This window comes from Homalodisca vitripennis, chromosome 1, assembly GCF_021130785.1.
Source record: "Homalodisca vitripennis isolate AUS2020 chromosome 1, UT_GWSS_2.1, whole genome shotgun sequence".
Taxonomy (NCBI): Eukaryota; Metazoa; Arthropoda; class Insecta; order Hemiptera; family Cicadellidae; genus Homalodisca; species Homalodisca vitripennis.
In genome coordinates this window covers 202,919,488-202,941,028 of record NC_060207.1, presented here as the reverse complement: position 1 = coordinate 202,941,028, position 21,541 = coordinate 202,919,488, and positions in this window count along the sequence as shown.

Genomic DNA, 21,541 nt, shown 5'->3' with positions numbered 1-21,541 from the left:
AGAATATTTACTGTTTAATGACATAAAAATATTTGTAAAACTCAACCTCATTAATTATTTATAAAATTGCAAATAAAATATCGCTTATATTGTGCTCATGCAAATTATGTATTCCGTATGCATCTCCTTCTGAATAATTCTGCACAAAACTTGTTAAACATGTATGGGAAATATTGAGTAGCAAACAAACCCCGCCACTGAGGCCAATTTACATCAATCAAATGTCAGTTGTAACTCTAGACATGGATGTTAATTGACGTTTGACAGACCGGTCAACTGATGGATGGGAAAATTTTCCACGTTCCACAGTAGAAGTATTAATGAGCATGAGCCTGCCACACTTGCATTGCTAGTATAGGTATTGCTGGTTTTATTTAATTATAGAAGTTTATTACTCTGACATAGCGAAATTCAAAAAACTAAATTTAAAAACTAGTTTACAACCACATAAACCCTATTTATGTTACAGTAGTATCCATAACAAAAATATCCATAAATAGATACCATAGATACATATTTCAACAGTGGGAATAAAATATAAAATAAAAAGTACTAACCAAGAACATTTGGATCGGTTCTAAACACATGTTGGAATATTCTAAATTTATTGTTGTTTTTAACAATACAATATTTCTGATAGCTTATCATACTCATTTATTATGTAAATGTCTTTAGTTGAGATATTCCCTCTGTTAAGAAGTATATCTACGTACTGTTAAATAGTATAAAAGATTTTTGAAAGGCATTTTGTTGTGATTATTAGTCAATATTTTTACTACCTTTTTAGTGCTTCGTCTAAAATATACGAGTATGTAATTGTATGGTACCTTACACAAAATAAGGTGGTAAGAGTAGGCCACGCCAGGACATATTTTAAGATGTCCAGCGGACAAATAAACGGACAGAGAATGTTACAGAGGAAACTATTTACACCCCGGCGGTAAGACAAAAGAGTTGTTTCAGGCTACTCAATAATAATCTTTAATAACGTTTAGCCAAAATCAATGACTAGAAATTCTCCATTAAGAAACATTCTACTCTTACGTAAACGTTATCATGTCACATGTTAAATACTGAGATGATTGTACTCAGTTTGTTTGCAAGTTGATTTATTCGTGTATATTCTCGTGCTATCATGATTACAAGAATATAATAATATTCGCTAACGCTCAAATAAATTCCTTTTTGTAATATTCACCATTATCAAACTTAGCGTTGCCTTTTTAGTAACAAAGTTCCATTAAAATGTAAGATTACATTACATATTTAATATTAATAAAGATTACATGTCATGTTGTTTTTAAAATTTGGTTTAGATAGACAGATATAAAATGTGTCCATCCCTTCACGTTATAGTTAACGCAACAGTCAGCTAATAAAACGAGCTGTGAAAATAACTGGGGAAATACGGATGCTATAATTTATTGCAGCGTACAAGAAATTTAAATAGTTTAAGTTATTTAAAAACTACTAAAAATAATTTGTTCTTATCATTGCACACATTTCATATAAGGAGAATAAGTGAAATGTGATAATTGATTCAAATCAAAGATGCTGCTACATATCGCAATGAAGCATCATAAGAAAAGATGTAAAATGAGTTTTATGCTTTTTTTAAGATGTCAGGTGTATATAGTTTTAATACGGAACACTGACTGAATAAGATTTTATAGCTCACAAAAATACAAATTGAAATGCTCTTATAATTTATGTAAAACACAGATGATTCCCAAAATATTGATTAGTACATTTTGGGGGGAAAGGAAAATTTAATGAAATCAATACTAGTCTAGGGAATTTATAGTGTTATTATCTGAGAAAACAGTATTGGAAACTCACTCACCGTGAAACGTATTATATAAATATAGATAAACTATTTATATATAATATTTTTATTGTTTAAACATAAATTCGGCAATAAATGTAGCCCCATCTCGAGAGTGTTATGGCCCATCTCCCCTTCTATCCCCTACAATAAAACTAGCGTTCTCACACCCTAATGATAAATGGATCAGACTACCCCATAACTGCCCATAATAACGGCACTGTCCGACTGTAGACTTAATATTGCGGTATGTCGAGTGTTCCAACTGTTTCAGATATTTCTCATTGTGTATTTCTCGCCCAAGAAAAAAGAATGAAACTCAGGTGAAGTGACTAAAGGTGGGTAACTTGGCTTTTATCAGGATTAATAATATTTCGCCACAGTTCATAAGGATATCTTTCCTGAAGAAAGGAAGTGTTTCTAAAAGCTGCAAGATGAATTTTAGCAATTTAAATTATTTTGTTTGCATCACAATGAAAGCAGGCCTCTCTAAAATCGTAAAAAACGATGTATAAATATACAATCGTGTGTATATATATATATTTATATATATATTTGTGTGTGTGTGTGTGTGTGTGTGTGTGTGTGTGTGTGTGTGTGTGTGTGTGTGTGTGTGTGTGTGTGTGTGTGTGTGTGTGTGTGTGTGTGTGTGTGTGTGTGTGTGTGTGTGTGTGTGGAACCAGGTTTCAATATCAGTACTATCTGATTAATGTAAGAAAGGAATTTTGAAATCACACATCTATTAATTATAAAACCATGGCAACCAGACGTGGTAAAAGTATTTGGTATTTGTTAGTTAAAAACATTATTATTTAGTAGTATTATGTACTAGTTTGAGTTCTATCTTTTTTTAATTATTTAATTAGTAGTTTACTGAAAAACCCGAAAATCTAAAACATAAACTTGAACACTGATATGCCTGATCATCCTACTTTTGTGTGTGTGTGTGTGTGTGTGTGTGTGTTGTGAAAGTATAGATTTAGTCTGTTTAGTTTTTGATGGATAAAAATGGAGGGATGGAACCTGTCTAGGAATTAGAATTGAACTTTTTTTATTCACTGATACAACTTTGCCCATCTCCTCCAAACGATTTGGAGGAGGGGCTCAAAATATTTAAATGTAAAGACCCATTAAGTGGACAGCTCTTCAGTGGAAATTTTCTTGACAAAAGAAGAAGAACAGTGGAAACTAGAGCTGTCTATCTCAACCCAGTACAAAATGGAAGCCCATTACAGTAACTAAAAAGTTCACTTATATTTCATAGAAAGGTGTCCCCATTTCCATCCCTCCATTATCCATTAAAAACTAAACAGAGTGTATCCATACTTTTAACTAACACTGTATATACCCATATATGCATACTAATATTCTACAGATCAAATACTTCAAGTACAGTAAATGGCAATTCGTAATTTTATATGTCCCTGCAAAGTGAAAAGACGCATATCAGAGAAGTACTGCGTGACGTGCATTTATAAATTGGAAGGCACTAAAGCTAAGAAACAGCAGTAAGTGCTGCATTCTAAATAGACAAATCACCGTTAAATGGAAGGTGCACATTTACGGATGACGATAAAATATGACAGTAATGGATGATGATATATTAAAATAAAAATAACATTTGTCCGTCTACTACCAAACTATGTGCCAGGATAAACATTATCTATATTAAAACACCAATTACTGAAGTTAATTTAAGATTGCACATTTCCGTTCATATTTTTTCAAGTAAAAGAAAATTTCTTTGAGAATTTTTGGTAGACATGGGACAATTTATTAAATGTAACATATATACATAGTGTCACAGTCCATACTTCCAATATTTATATAAGGTAATGAACTATGGCTTTGCAGTTACTATCAGATCTAGAGAGAGCGTTGAACAGTCTTCACTGAAATATTTGTTAGCTCACAGAAGGGGACCATATGGAAATAAATGCCGTAATAAAAGAAATTTGTAAATATCATTATAGTTCTTGTAATTTCCTATAATTCTGTATATCCTAGAATTATTAATTTTAAAATGTCTTTTTGTTTATTTTGCTGGATTTATTAAAACTATCTTTGGCGTATGTAAATATTTTAAGTAAATGCCAAAAACTCACAATTTTAATTTGGCTTATTTTAGCCACAAAACATGTAGAGTTGACTAATTTTTAGATACATTTTCTCGATATCATGTACGTATGCCATGGTTTTAAACTAAGTTACAACGAAAGTACCAAGAAAGTGAAAGAGATTGCAGCGCGATGGAGGAATATAACAAAATTAGAACAATGTAATCTCAAAACTAGGGTTATTTATCATATATATGCATACAGGAATAACAGTTTCCTGATGTATTTTTATGTATCCCGTTAATTTTTAACCGAGATGAGAATGACGGAACCGAAGACGTGAAAGAGATTACGGCAGGATGCAGGAATACATAAGAGAAGAGAGAAGTCGCTGATAACATCTGAGATATTATCTCTTTGTGGGCTCAACTGATGTTTGCACAGGGATGGAATATGTAATCACACAGCTTGGTAAAGGTAGTTTTTCGCTGCTCAACTTTACAATATATCCTCAAATATTATTTTACGTTATTTTTCTTCTTCTAAGATCCTTCAATAAAAGCAAACGAAAACATAACAATAATATTAGAAATTTACTGATAAAATAATATATTTACAAACATATGTTAAGGTATGTACGCTAAAAATGGAAAAAAACTTTCAGTAATAACATATTTTAAGAAGATTCCGACTTCCTTTTATGCTTGATTTTGCCCGTTCTCATGAGTCAGTCGCCTGTTCCAAGTGAGCCACACCCCCGCTTCCGCTCGCCCGTACCAAGCTAGCTTAACAAAGAACGTGCTCCCATTGGAGCGGAGCGGGGCCCGACTCACGGAGAGAGAGCAAGGAAAGGCAAAGAAAGAACGTGGATGGCCAGCCATAGTGAAAATACATATATATATATTTGAGAAGAAAAAAAAACAAGGGGACAAACGCAGACAAAACTACCCAGAAAGGTTGCCTACTCAGGTGCACCTGGAGAACAAAACTATAAGTGGTCAACCCAGACTTATGGATAAAATTAAAAATCTTTATAAATTTAAGTTAGATAGAATTTAGAGCGCCAAATTTCAAACAGGAAAAGCCAAAATCACCCGGAGTCCTGTGGCACCAGGGCGGGTTCCTGAAAGGATAGAATTAACCTAAACTTAACTACTTAAAACTAGATAACAAACTGGATAACAATACTTAAATAACAGGCACACTGAGACAAATATCACAGCAGGGTATCACAGAGAAAATAATGTCCTCAGGTAGGAAAACCTTAGTAGCCCGCCATGGCACCGGTGTAAGGACCCGGCCCAAGAATCATGGGAGAGGCGGACATTGGAGCTGGAGCTCGTGAACCCTGCAAGCACAGAGTGCTTCTATAGCCTGTCTTGCTAGGTAAACATTTCAACAAAGTAAAAGTGTATAAACAAGTTTCAGAAGCCCTGGGTACATGAAAACAATTCAAAAGAATAAAAGTTAAGAATTAAGAGTAAAAAAAAAGAAAATAGTAAAAAAAAAATTTAGAAGGTAAAACTATTATAATCAATAAATTATACAGGAAATTACATGTTAAAGTTATAATTAACTGCTGTGACATAAGTAATAGTACAGTACAAAACAAAAGGTAAGTCTAGAAAACCTTTGGTTTAAAAAAACAAAAGAAACTCATATAACCAAGTACAAAAAAATTAAGATAAGGTCAGAATTTCAACTTTAAAGACTAACAGTAAGTAAAAGCAAGCACAAAAGGAGTTGGAACCTTTAGTAAAAGTAGCAGGGACATCTGGGTCAAGCAGAGAAAGCTTAATATAAACATTTGGTGGTACATAAAAAAAAATAATAACCATAATACAAGACCACTACCAAGGAAACTAAAATTATGGAAAAACTTATAAAATACACTATGTAGAGTTAATTCCTGAACCGAATTAGCTGAAACTTTCTGAAAAGCAGGGGAAAAAGCTTCCCTGCAGCTATAATAAGGTAAAATCCCCCCTGAAAATTTAAGGGAAACAAAAGATAGCCTAAGAAACCCTTTGATCTAGGCTTATATTAAACTCTAGGCCTATCTAGGCTAAAAAACTTAAAACTTAGAAACAGGGTGAAAACAGTTTTGCCTAGAGTTGACAGAATAAAAAGTTAAATCCGGAAAACATAAATCCCAATTTAAATTCCCCCCAAATAACAGTTAGCCTAAGAAACAAAAAAAATGGGAAAAGTTTAAAGTTTCCAGTTTCAAGGGTGAGTAAAAAAAACAATTTAGCGGCCTCCTAAGCTGGGAGAAAAGGAGACAAGTTACTAAATAACACATAACTAATAAATACAAAACTAGAATCCCCAGAACCTATAACTTAAATTCAGAACCACACGCTTATTGAGGTTAACCTGCTAAACGAACAAATATAAGTAAAATATAAATAGAGAACAGTTACTCACTCGTCAGTTGACACAGCCGTGTTTAGCCAGACATTTGGGGCAGAACAAAACCCAAAACTAAATAAAAGGGTTAAAACAAAATAAACTTCACTAGTAACGGTCCGAACAGAAGTGAAAGTCGCTACTCTCTCGATCCAGTCGCAGACGACACCAAAGCCTCGAAGAGTCAACGAGAGCAAACACCAACAACAAAATAAAACACTATAACAAAAAAGAGTCGGGAAAACCGAAAGGGGCACGAGAATTTGACCCGGCTCACAAGATCGCTCAAACAGAATAAAGGGGAGAGTTCACAGGGGACAATAACGATGATATTAATAAAGAAAAACGGTCACAAACATGATTTGAACCTACGCTACCTCTAACTCAGATCCAAAGTCCAAAGTCTTAGACCTCATGGGCATCGGCACTCTTAATGGCTGTATGAATAATGTAAAACTTCATTCTAAAAAGTTTTTTATATCTAAGTATATTATCGGTTTTAAAGAAGCTTACGTACAGAACTCATAGTGCCATGAAACATCACCGAACTCGATTTTGCTTATTTAGGAATTTCAGATCGATTGGCCATTCATTCCAAGATATCCCTTAAAGTTATGTGTACAAACATTAGACTCGGTGCTGCCTATATAGATATGAAGCTTTATGCAAACTTCAAACTTCCAAGTATATAGAAAAATATGTTCTTGCACTAGCCTGCTCACAGACAGAAATTTTACTTTCGACGTCCCTCAAGTGATATGATTCGTTAACTCTCGGCCAATAATACTAAGCGTTCTTGATTTCAACTCAATTTAAAGGCAATATTACTCTATTGCAGCCACTTATCAAAATTTTACTAATAATTATTTTTATGTCACTAATCACGTCACATTTTAACAGAGTTTATCGTATTTTCATGCTCAATTAAATTTACTTTATTGTATTTTATCTTATTTTAATTGATAAATGAAAAAACTAAATACATTTTTTCAATCCATACTAGAATAAAGAGACATGTCAATGGACTTAGCCATGTTCCACCAATGATCCAACTCAATCCCATGAATAACAAATAGAAATAAATAAATATAGATCCTCAAGGGACCACAAAACTCAGCTTCTCCTTTCACGAATTGTAATTGCAGATTTGTCGCTGAGGTAATACAAAATTAAAGTACTCATCGTAACCTTCAACGCTCCAGTTCTTTTAATGAATAGTTATGTAACTAAGCTAAGCATTCTTTTACTTGTCAATTTTTGAAAGAACATGACGGACTCCTGATTGCATTTCAATTAATGGATCGAAGAGTATCCACCATCTCCAACTTCCACAGTAAACTCATATTTAAATTCATAAGTAGCTAATATGTTATACCAATGTATTTATTCAAACATCTCATTCAAATATCAATATTACTTTTTATACTCTATTTATAATAGGCTTACACTACCTAGCAATCTTAGATCTACAAAGACAGATTTAAATTAAGAGGACAGGTTTCATATGTGAAAAAATACTGTTAGGTTAAATGTGATGAGTAGGCTAAAGTGTTTGTACTTAAAACATTCTTACTTGTAATTATCTAGAAACTGAAAAACGTAACACTAAAAAATGTTCCTGACCGTAAAGTATACAACAATATCGCATACATTGACAAGGATAATTACGATAAGAGTTTTTAAGTAGTTTTTTACTAAACTCTTCATAATTCCAGAGTGCGTGTAGGTTTGGACAACGGAACGACAGAGTGTTCTTAGACATAGGTGATAGTTATTGAATGAACGTATTTATGGGCCAGAACCGGGCGACTTTCCACACGCGAGATCACAATCTGTGACTAAACACACACGTCCTTTTACGCACCAATGGTCGTTTTAATTATATGGCGAAAACTAAGTAATTTACTGCTTACTACCTTTCATCAGCTCAACTTTAATGGAATTATTAAACATGTAACCCCACCCTGACATTGTTTATTGTGCTTATATAATAGGTAACGGACCGAGAAGAATACTGAGTGGTCATACAAGAATGGAGCCATTTCTTAATAGTTTCAAGATAAATAATATTTAAAACTAATTTTATGTAGTGATTTTACATTTGGAAAATATTTATAGCACTCGGATATATTAATTAATATAAAACAATTTATATTTTTGAATTACAACTGACATTACAAATGAAATATGTGTAAGTAATTAACAAGATTATTATTTTTTTTAAGGAGAGGCCGATACTTTTTTCAAGTCTTAATATGCACGTCCTCACAGGTCTTATCATCTCATCAAACAGAATAAAGGGGAAGAGTCGATACATTGCATAGTCGATGGTAGGCTAATGATAAAATATGCAACGGTCCCAGACAGAATTTCAACTTGTGTTATATGTAACTTATATGTAACCTAAACCATTCGGCCTTCGGAACTGTAAATTATTGAAAGATCAGATTATAACAGAAATATTTTGTTCCAGTTTTAATGAATAATAGTCTAGTTAATTAACATATGCACTATATATATATATATATATATATATATATATATATATATATATATATTATATATATATATATATTTTATATATATATATATATTTATATATAATTTACATTCGGCCATTGTTTAAACTTAAATAGGTTAAAAATAATATTTTAATAGTTAAACAATAAATCTCTATACAAATGATTATTCAGTTCAAACATACCATTATTACCAAGGAAAGTGCAAATAATAGCTTTATTTCTTCTTCTGAATTGGATAAAATCCAAATTTATGCGAATACTAGCCTAAACCCGCGGCTCCGCTCGCGTGGCAGTAGAGAGGGCTACATCAATCAAGCATCGAAAAGAAATACTAATTTTATTATACGTTTTTCCAATTAATTTATTGCTCTACTAATACATCGTAGCATATCATAAAATCTATTATAAAAGTTTTTTGTTTATTTTAATGCGTTACCGCTCGATTACTTTGCATTCTCAATCTATCATTCAAATTTGATGTTTCTCTTTCTTCTTGCGACAGCATCATTCTTGATGCTGATGTTCGTATTCGATTCAATTCGTTTACCTTTGCGCGCTGGTCGTTGCTTTGATTATTACGAATTCGTTTTGTTGCTATCGCACGTGCGCTGTGACGGCTTAAAGCACTTTTTTTCTTGGCGGCATTATGTTATTTTCCAATAAAATTCGTCAAAAAACTGCTCAAAGGAATTCTGTAAAAAAAAATGTTGAGAAAAACATTCTTCAAAGAATATTTACATGAGAAAACAAAAATACTTGCCTATTTTTTTTAAACCTTTTACTGATGGAAAATAACACTGTTCTTGGAAATTGTAAAAAAGATATCAAATCACGTTTATCAAAAATTTGACATTTGTGACACTTTGTAAATGTCAAAAAATGTTTGTTTACATAGAAACGTCAAAAATATTTATGTTTACTTAGTTACTGTCAAAAATAACAACAATTTTTTGTCGCATTATATATGTTTACAAAGAACAGCTGATTAAAAATTTGAAAAGACTCTTTCACTTAATAACATATGTTTGCTGCAATGCATTTCTTACGGGTATTTCTGTAACCAGTGGGGCGGAATCCTGAATCGGGAAAGGGATAAAAAGTATCCTATAACCTTCTACAGATCAAGACGAACAAATTAAAAAAAAAATTAGGCGAATCCGTCCAGCCGTTTGTGAGTGATGCTGTTACACACGAACAGTTTCATTTTTATATATATAGATACCAGAGAGAGGGGACGTATTGCAATTACAACAAAAAAGTCAGTCTCTCTCTCTCTTTGTTGGAAGAGATGAAACTTTTAAACTTTTAACTTTTAACAAATACTTAAACGTTTAAAAGTAAATTAGGAAGAATAAAAAGAATTGCTTACAAAATAATTTAAACGCTAACATACATGTAATATAACATTAACTGTACTTATTTTTAAACAAATTTATTATATATTTCCGGAGGTGTGTTTTTTTTTTAAAATTTAACTGCCATTTCAAAACTCAATTTTCTCAATAGTTTATATACAGGGTGTGAGTCAGAAATTATGGCTAAAATATTTTAAGACGTGGATTGTGAGAGCTAAATAATCTAAGAAAAAAATGTTATATAAAGGTAGGTCTGGAACGCTCCATTACTGAGTAATGGGCTGGCGAAAGATTTTGCTTTGTTTTCAGTTCACCTGGATGAAATTAAGTGATTCTGAAAGGTTTTGTTCTTACTTTTTTACTCAAATATGATGGTATATGATGAGGAAAAATCATCCTTGGGAAAAATCAAATAAAACCCACTTCTGAGAGGTTGTCATAGTAGTGTGATCAGTTATTTTGAGAAAATGTATGAAATTTTGCCAAAAATCTAATAACAAAAAATACCATCTTAAATGTTTTGAAGTCGAATAACATTGTTAAATGACCAATAAAACATTATTGTTTTTCTTCTAATATCAGATTTGTTAGAGAATTTAATTCTTGGAAAAACAAACCGTAATATAACATAAGTTAACTTAAATGTGTCAAAAAAGTTATGAAATTGAACTCCCCACGTATTACAATACACTGCAATTTTTTTGCTGTTTTATATAATAAGGAATGAGTATCTGATTGGTAACAGCTCGGTAATAATTAATTATTTAAACCAATAAACTGTTTTAAACATTTTTAAAAATAATAAATAAATCAGCTCGGGGCATTTATTATTAGATGACATATGTCACCTCATTGGTTGAAACATAAACAACAAACTGTAAAGATACTTTTTTGTGCTTATGGTTAAAGTGATTATACTAGTTATTTCCATCCATTTTATTAGTAATTTTCGATGTGGTGGTGTGTGTTTTATTTATTAAATATGGAAGGTAATTAAATGTCTCTGATTACCAGACATGGCATTTTAATGTATGGTTGTGGAACGCGTTGCGATAGTACTTCAGCAAGACGTCCTGTCTAGCAAAAAGAAAACTTTCCTAACCGGCAGGTGTCAAAGCGCAAGATTTTTGTCACTATTCATCAACGGCCTATCTGAAACAGGTTCTATTTGAGAGTCTTTGGAGCATAGTTAATGCAGCATCGCCCTATTATGTAGGGACTGTTGAATTTAGAAGAGGTCGGTTCTTAAAACCCATCCCAACCTTGGGCAGTCATGTTTTCCTGTTAGTGCGCGGCATCGTTTTCAAGCTCGTGCAAGGGTTTTTTAAAAAAATTTATTAAAAATATAAATTAAAAAGTAATACTATATAGAAGTATATATTTTTGTGGTTCAGAATTTAATCATATACATAATATTAGTATTTATAATTTTGGCCCTTAAAACATGTTTTACATAAAAATTTTTTTTTCCATATGAAATTCAAAAATTTACATTTTCTTTTTTTTTTTTTATTAGCGGGAGGATCATACCTAGCAAACCAAGTGTATAGTAAAGGAAAAACTCATAAAAGTGTGAGTTACCATTTGTGGTGTTGTCAAATTTATTCTTGTTTCAGAAACCATACATAAGCATTATAAAACATTTATGATGAAACTGTAAGAACACTATATAACAAAAAGCAGCGATGCGCAATAAATTGTGAAAAATAGGGTGTATATGTTAAGAGTATGCTAATAAAAGTTTTACTAATACAGTTTTACTTCCTATACATGTTGATATTGCACTATTTTTATTACTCAGAATGAAGTAATACTATACCAGCATTAGTAACATTAATATTCCATATACTCATTTTTTTGAAGAGTCGAAAAAAGTTTCAATTTTGTCCATTAACTCAAAAATTTTGCCGAAAAATTTTTCGAGTAATTTATTTATTCTTAAAATATATTTAATTTGCACTACTGCAATATTTAACAATTCATCACCACACTCTAACAACAACACTAACAACACAAATAATCCTACTAAAACTTACTTAATAAACACGGACTCTCGTCACCTCAAACAACTCAGACGGCATCGACAAACATGGCGGGTCCACATCTTTTACGTTCCAAAACTAAGAACTTGAGTTACGTGTGCCAACTACAATATAAAAGGAATTAAAAACTTTATTATTTACTTAGGCTTTTTTCCCCCGAATCCAATGGTATGCATGTAAATCGATATCGATTCGTTGACGGTATATATGTTATGAGCGTGATTGATGCACAAGGGAATGTTTGTTTATTCAAAATTTTGACGAAATCAATCCGCGAAGGGTTATGTGTATTATCAAAATTTTGATAAACAAACAGTTGGAGGGGTTATTATATCTTTTGATTATCCTGGATAAAGAGCACTAGAGAATTTGTCACTTACAGTTCAAATGTCAGCCAATCTAGTATTCGGTGAATACTTACACGAGTACCTGGTTACACCCATACCACTTCCAGAATGTCACATAGCAAACTCCATGTGCCAGCAATCTATTTTGCCACAAAGGGACTACGCTCACCATGTTGTTTTTGTCGATGTGCTTCTGTTTAAAAATGTTGCTTGATACACACGTTTTTGGAATAACAATTTTGTTTACCAATGAAGACTCACTTTATAAGAACTGCTATCATTAACTTTCCATAACTACCACATATGGGGCAGACCTAATCGCCACAACATCAGTTTTCAGTTAAATGTTTCGGCTGGGAATTCCTTAGCAGATCATTTACTCGTATTCGTGCTTCTTCCCAGGCTTCAAATGGCGTTGGTGTAATTGATCTTTTTAAGAGACGATGTACCTAACCTGGCTTGGATGGAGTTGTACCTCTGCATTTGCGCCAAAACAGATGGTGGGTTTATTGCATGACGGGGCCACCTGTTGCACTACTCTCCCGGCTGTTCTTGGACACCTAAATGAGAGTTTTTTCCAAAACAAATCAATCAATAGGCCGAGGTGACCAGGTTTCTATTGACCAGCAAGATAACTGGACTTAAATCCTTTGGACTTTTTTACTTTGGGGGGACATTTTAATAACCATTAGTTTTACTCTTCCCCAGAAGATACCATTGGGAAGAAACTCCGATTAAACATTTCTTAATGGAATTAGAAACCATTAAGCAAGGACTCACCTGGAGTTTTTGAATGGGGTCCGAAAAAAACTTGATGGAGAAGATGCCTGAACGCGCTGCATTCTTAAACGTGTTGGAGGTCATTTAGGAGGCATTCCGTTTTTAATCTTACGGTGAGGACTAAAAGCGATTGGTAGATTGTTTATTGAATTTTAAAAATTAAAAATTTTGAATTAAGAATGTTTATTTTTCACCAGATGTTACCAATCAGATACTCATTCGCTTATTATAAAACTGCAAAAGTTGTGCTGTGTTAGTGTAATACGTGGTGGTAGTTTCAATTTCATAATCTTTTTGACACATGTAGTTAACTTTGTTTATTAACGGTTGTTTTTCAGGAATTACAATTCTCTACAATCCGTAATTAGGAAAACAATTTTGTTTATTGGTCATTTTAACAATTGTTATTCGACTTTTTCAAACATTTAAAGATGTGCTATTTTTGTTATTAGATTTTTGGCAACATTTTCTTACTTTTCTACAAAAACTGGATCACACTCACAACCTCTAGAGTGGTTTTTATTTGGATTTTTCAGGTGATTTTTACCTCATATTATCCATCTGTATTTGAGGTTTAAAAAGTGAAGAACTAAAACCTTTCAAGAATCATCGTAATTTCACTCCAGGTGATAACTGGAAAACAAAGCTAAAATCTTTCGCCAAAGCCATTAATCGGTAATGGGAGCGGTTTCCGGACCCTACCGTATATATAAACATTTTTTCTCTTTATTTTTAGTTCTACAATTCACGTCTTAAAATTATTTTACCATATTTCTGACTCACCCTGTATATAACTAGCAGATACCTTGGTTAGATTATTTATTAATTTCACAATACATATTTGATAATACATTCATGACAACGAGAGAGTGTTTTATTTTAAGTTAGCTTTTCTAACAAAAACTATTTAAAGTAATACTATAGTGAATAATATAGACAAAAAGCACCCGTCCTTTACCCTTCATAGATTACAACGAAACCGTGTTTAAATATATAATAAATAAATGAAGATTATTAAATATCCAGTGGATTTTTTAAATATGGTCTTTATAATTTAAACGAAAAATTACTTTTAAACAGTATTATTGTAATTTTCAACGTTAAGCCAAGCAATCTGTCCAATTGGTCACAGGATAAATTGAATTGACTAATTAACAAAAGTAATTGGGTTAGATCAGCCAGGGAAGGTATCTCTGAGTGATTACTCTTAGAATTGCCCACCTTAAATAAAAAGTGTTTTTCAATCTTATACTTGGATTTGTAGGAAAAAAGGCTAAAACAATATGTTTCCCCGTTCTTACATGTTATATTCGTACTAAAATAGTTTATTCAGCAATAAAACTGCTATTTTAGTGTGTTTGAACATATATTTTCGTTATAAAAAACGTACAAAAGGTTTTATACCTGCTTCTTTAATGCTCCAGTTGCCAACTGTTAAATCAGCACAGGATCTAAAATAATCATTCAATTCAATTTAATTCTGGAAATTTGTCACCTTATTATTATAATCCAACACTATACATCTATTTAGAAGTGTGAAAACATAAATTTTGATCGTGATGATGTACGTCAATGACTGTTGCTGGTAAACTGACTGACCTATCATCTGGGAAAACTCCATTGCTATTGGAGAAAATTATAATATTAGAGTAAAAGGGTGGATCGGTAGGTCTTGCCTACTGTGGAGGTTGACTGATGGAGTCAATGGAGCTCCTTTGTGTTGAAGGCTGTTGCTAGTCTAAACATGAAGCAGTGCCTTCCCATGTCTGCATTGACTAGAAGAGGATTGGGCAGAGCTGACTTAGAGAGCCCGCTATACCTCCCTCCTCACGGGATCTCGACAGGAGGAGGCCTCTTCTGCCCATCCTGAAAGACCTATCACTCCGGAAGCTAGCGCAAATATTTTTGTAGAACTATGTGCAATGAGACGTATCCTCAACTTGTCCTAAGTTAACAAAAAATAATAAAAACAGTAATGAAATATATAAGTAAACGCGACAAAATGAACAACTTTCAGTTCAAACTAAACGAACAAAGAGATAGAATCGTCCAAGGGCCAGGTTAACGTTTTAAGTTATTCATTGCTCTTAGCAACACAAACTAACTCTGCCCAACTTTCAGTTCATTCTCTCATTATCACCGCTGCATTATAAGAAGCTCAACTTCAACACTTCCTCTCAAGTACTGAAATTCCAAGGTGAACGTACCGTGAAACGGACATTGCACTAAAATTTCCATCATAAGACAAAAAGAACTTTTGCGTTATTTTCCCGAAAAGATCTTAACGTTATATATAAATTGTTAAGCTAAAAGTGAAAGTTTTACGACACAGTGGACTAGGGACACAGTATGTCCTTTTTGGACAAGCGTTCCTTTAGTACTCGACATCACGTGAAATAAAGCTCTTGGACAAAACCATTTGTTTTATTATTTAGCTAAAAATTAACTGAAGCAGATTTATAAAGCAAGACTTCAAAAAACGACAAACAACTCATGTATTTATGTAGACCATAACTATTTTGCTATTAACTACCAGCAATACCCTATATTGATCAATTTTTTAAATGAATAAATATATTTCTTGTTATATTATGTTTATATTAGGCTACACTACCTAGCCATCTTGAAAGACTTAAATTAAATTAAATTAAGAGGACAGGTTTTATCTGTGAAAAAATAATGTTAGGTTAGATGTGATGAGTGGGCTAAAGTGTATGTACTTAAAATAATCCGCAAATACTTTTAATTATCCATAAACTAATAAACTTTATACTAATAAAGAAAGTTCTTGATCGTAAATGTAAAACAATATTGCATACATTTGCAAGGACAAATAGAATAGAATTAAAACTATATTTACGAATCGTGTTTTTAAGTCATTTTTTAAAATGAAATAACCATAACTCCACCAGAGTGCGTGTAAGTTTTGACAACGGAATGACAGAGTGTTATTAGACATAGGTGATAGTTATTGAATAAACGTATTTATGGGCCAGAACCGGGCGACTTTCCACACGCGAGATCACAATCGGTGACTATACACACACGTCCTTTCACGCACCTTTGGCTTTTATAATTAATTGGTGAAACGAAATAATTAACTGCTTACTACCTTTTATCAGCCCACCTTTAATGGAATTAGTAAACGCGGAACCCTACCATGACCATGTTTTGTGTACATAAATAGCTAACACACCAAGATGGATAATGAGAGATTATCCAAGAATGAAGGATTAGCAAATTCTTAATTGTTTCAAGAGAAATAATATTTAGTCTAAAGTATAACATTTTATGTGATAATTTTAAATTTGAAAAATAATTAAATAAAATGATTAAATAAAATGGTTTTAATATTATTTTTAGAAAATAAGAAGAGGCCCATCCCCTTTTAGTCTTATTTTGGACGTCCTCATGAGCCTTATCATCGCATCAAACAGAAAAAAGAGAAAGAGTCGATACATTATATAGGCTACTGATAAAAAATGCAACGGTCACATACAGAATTTGAACCTGTGTTACATGTAACTCAGTCCTAAACCATTCGGCCTTCGGCACTCTAAATTATTATAACATCAGATATAACAGAAGAAGTATTTCGTTAAGCTAGTTTCAATTAATAATACTATAGTTAATTGACAACTGTACTATGTGTGTGTGTATAAATATATACTATATATATATATATATATATATATATATATATATATATATATATATATACATAGTAACTTTAATAAAAGACCGAATGTAAATTCATTTAATTGAAATTAATTTTAATTGAAATTCATTTAATTTACATTCATTTAATTTACAACTCTACTCTCTCTGTGTGTGTATTATATATATTATATTATATATTAATCAAAGACCGAATGTAAATTCATTTATTATATTAATTTACATTCTGTCTATGATTAAAGTTAAATACGTTAAATTACTATTTGATTAGTTAAACAAAAACGTTTTAGACAAACAACTATTCAGTCCTTAGTGCAAACCATTATTATCAAGGGCACTTTAATTAATAGCTTTAATTCTTCTTCCAAATTGGATAAAAGCCAAATGTATGCGAATATACAGGCGAGGGGGAACGTATCGCAATTACAACGAAAAGAGTCACGTAGATCTCTTTGTTATCTTTTAACTTTTAATTGCATAAAAATACTTAAAAGTTTAAAACTAAATTAGGAAACGTAAAGAGAATTGTTTGCGAAATAATTTAAAGACTATTATACATGTATTATATTATTAAAAGTACTTTGTTTAAACAAAATTCTTATACATTTCCGTTGTTTTTTTAAATCCTATAAACATTTCATATTAGATTTTAATAGTTTTATAAAGTTGTTTAAATTTTTCCAGCAGGTAACTTGATTCAATTTATCCATCTTTTTATTTTCACAATTAACTATTTAAAGTAATTATATTGAATAATATAGACATAAATAAAGCAATAGATCTTGTCTATTAATATATTACAATCAAATGGGGATTGAATATAAAATAAAAATAAAGATTATATCTATATCCAGTAGACTTTTGAAATATGGTCCTTAGAATTTAAACTAAATACATACTTTCAAACAGTATTATTATAATTTTCAACGTTTAGTCAAGCAATCTGTCCAATTGGTTACAGGGCAAATTGAATTGAGTAATTAACAAAAGTAATTGAATTAGATCAGTTAGGAAGGGTGTCTCTGATTGATTACTCTTAGAATTGCCCACCTTAAATAAAAAGTGTTTTTCAATCTCTTATTTGAATTTTAATTAAAACTCCAATAAACATATCGTTCCCAGTTCTTACTTGTTTTATTAGTACTTAAATAGTTTATCAGCAATAAAACTTCTTTTTAAAAGTGTTTGAATATATATTTTTGTTGTAAAAAAGATAAAAAAAGATTTGATACCTGCTCCTTTATGCTCGAGTTGCCAACTGTTAAATGAGCACGGGTTCTAAAATAACCATTGACAAACATATACAAGCATCGTAATATATACAGCCATGTACGAACTTCAGTGACTCTGGACCTTCCACAGTTTCCACATAGTTTCCGGCAATCGTGCTCCATCAAATAAACATTTGTAATCATTAAATACCTAACACATAGTTTGTTATGTGCATCCACCACCACAAGTTCCATGGTTGTGCCTCAACCCAAGACCTAACGAACCTCTTCTCTTCTATTCCATACTTATCCATTATTCTCCCCTCAAAGCCCAGGACAACCTCTAACATTTTAACAAGGTTCCTTATATTGTTAACATCAGAAAATTCTGTGATATACGACTTCATCTTTGTAGGATCATTATCTCATTTCACCTATTGCAATACATACGTAAGCACCTTAGTATCTGTTCCTTTTTCAGAAGAGATTTTATTTTAACTTATTCGTTGTCCACTTTTCTTCTCCGGAACTTACTCCAGTATTAGGACATTCTCAATACCTAAGCTCAGTAAAACGCCATGTAATATAGCTGTTGAGTTATTATTATATAAATTTTTTCACTGTATGTTCAGTAATAAATGTAGACTAAAACAGAGGACTGGCACCGATATAGAGCTAGAAAACGGAAATACAAGTATTCCAATTGAATATTGTCAAGAAGAAAGGTTGGCAGTTCGCAATCTCATTACAGTACTTAAAAGGACTGGGCAAGTTAACTCATCGGGTAAATCCGCTCCTAATACTCTGTAATTACATCCGGTTTACCACTTTAAAAGTACTTTCACAAATATATTCTGGATAATGTATGTATTCATGTCTGAATTTATTTATGTATCCATAGTTAATTTGAACTCTAATGTTGCGTTAATTTACTGTCATTTATTAGTTTTCATTCAACCTCATGCCTATCTTGTAATCTTTATATTTAAATGTAAAAAACATAATTTATTGATAAATAAGGGCTGAGATTTAAAACCTACATTGTTTTTATTTAAGTTGCAGCTGCTAATGTCTAGTGTAGTTATCACTCTAAACTCAGGAGACAGGGTTACCGCTAAACACGTGAGTCAGTTAAGACGCTAAGGGTATCAAGTTACTCATCTCTAATTATATCTGTTAAGTGCTTCTACAGAGTACAGTTTCTGTTGCTGTCATACAACATCTATTAATATTATGGCGTTTTTACAGCTAAATAATTTAGTAGTTTGTAATACTGTATCAGTATTTCTCATAAAATACCATTATATTTTCTTTATTGAATTTAGCGAATAGCTGTGCGTTAGCAAAGCATCTCAATCAAGGGGCTGGAAAATTTCATTTCTATCTATATGTCAGCATGATAACTCGAAAACATAATATTGGCCAATAGACTTAATATCAATATAGGCAACACCGGGTTCGATGATGGTGAATATTATTCATTGGGATTTGTATATGCGTTAGTGAATACTTTTACGTTGGTCCTATGGATAAGAATATTATGGCAACAAAAATAGCAGAATAAATAAATATTTAAACAGAGTAAAACTATATGTAATTATTCTTGGAGTAAATAGAAAAAAGTATTAGATTGGAAAGTCGATGTTGAATTTTGTTTATTAGTACTTTAGTACTTTTTTATTTTAACACTGATTTGAAATCTACCTTGATGAACACAAATATGAAAGTATCTGTATATACTACTGCAAGATTTTACTCTCTTTTAGTTTTCAGGACAAATATAAATAAATGGATAAAAATAGTATGAACGTTTCATGTACAACTGACGTAAAAGTAGGTGTTCAATTAGTACGTGCTTATATATAAATGTATAAAATAAAAATGCAATACTCACAAAGTTAACTTTAAATAACTTAAAACCACAAAATGTTCTTAGCTCATTTTATGGAGTAATGTTGGACAAAATACTGCTGTTTTCTAATATTTAAACACTTCATTTAGTAAAAGCTCATTTTAAAAGAAGAGCGAATACATGAAGGTGGAAGGAAGAGGTTTAAATTGTTTCAGATGAAGATATAAAAATAAAGGGGCGTGCACTGAGTGATTTAACTATCTGTAAACAGTCCAACTTTACGTGAACTTGAAAAGTTCTCTCTGACAACTTGTGAAGAAAACTCGAATCCCTAATATATTTAAAATGGAGTTATTTTAAATGTGTAACTAATATTACTTCCGATAAAATATAATAAATCAAGCACAATAATGTATAGAAATAAATGTAGACAGATTACACGTCTATATTTTAAATATAAAGGTAAATAAAAACAAAAAATTAGGTAGCTAAATAAATTGTTAACGATTTTGAATTGTTTACAGTAACACCGTGCCATAACAGACAATGTTTGTCTGGAAAGTATTCGAATGAAGCCAGCAGCTACCATTACGCATTAGGAAATATTCCAAACTCACCTTCAAAATATTCCACAGCCGTGTGTTCGTCAAATCTAAAGTACTGAAATATACGTATTGTGAATCCGTACTTTAGGCTCTAGAGAACTCGTCAAAACTGCTAACTACGTTATTAGGTGATTAAGCGAAACGAGAGAAAAATGAGATCAACGAAAGACAGGAGTAAAAGTGCGATAAAGTCGTCGTTTATTATTCATCTCGCTTTTTCATCTCATTAAAAGTTACCGACAAAGTTGCGGTAGCCTTCAATGTCTCTGAGACTTGGCGGCGGTGAAATTTGTTGTTTTAGAAATGGTGTTTTAGCACTTTATTTCCGTTACTTATTAGATTCGCATGGAAGGAAAGTATCTGTCATTCCTTTATACTGTTATAACTGTTTTACAACAATACAAGGTAGATTGCACTCGTAACGTAAAACAATTTGAAATAAAGTTTATTGCAATCTGACATATTTTGTTTATCAGGTTTCCACTCCAAGTATGACTCCACTTCCAACTGATTTCTCAGTGCTATCCAAGTTTGACACTTTTATCCATGATGAATACATGTTTGACTTTGAAAAGTGCAGTGGATGTTATTCTATAACCACAAGAAGCAACAAGATAGAATATTATTATTTTATTAATGTGTTTTAAAATGGTGAATTTTTGTGTTCTGTTATTTTAGTTTTGTTGGCTGTGCAATTTCTTGCGTCGCTTTTTCTGAAGGAAACATACATTTTCCATTGTTCAGTGGCACAAAAAAGTCCTTCTCAGGCTGATTACTAGTCTAATGTACGAGTATAGCTTAGCTACTATTTAGATTAAATTAATCGAATCATACCAGGCTTGGAGAAGCGCTTAACGT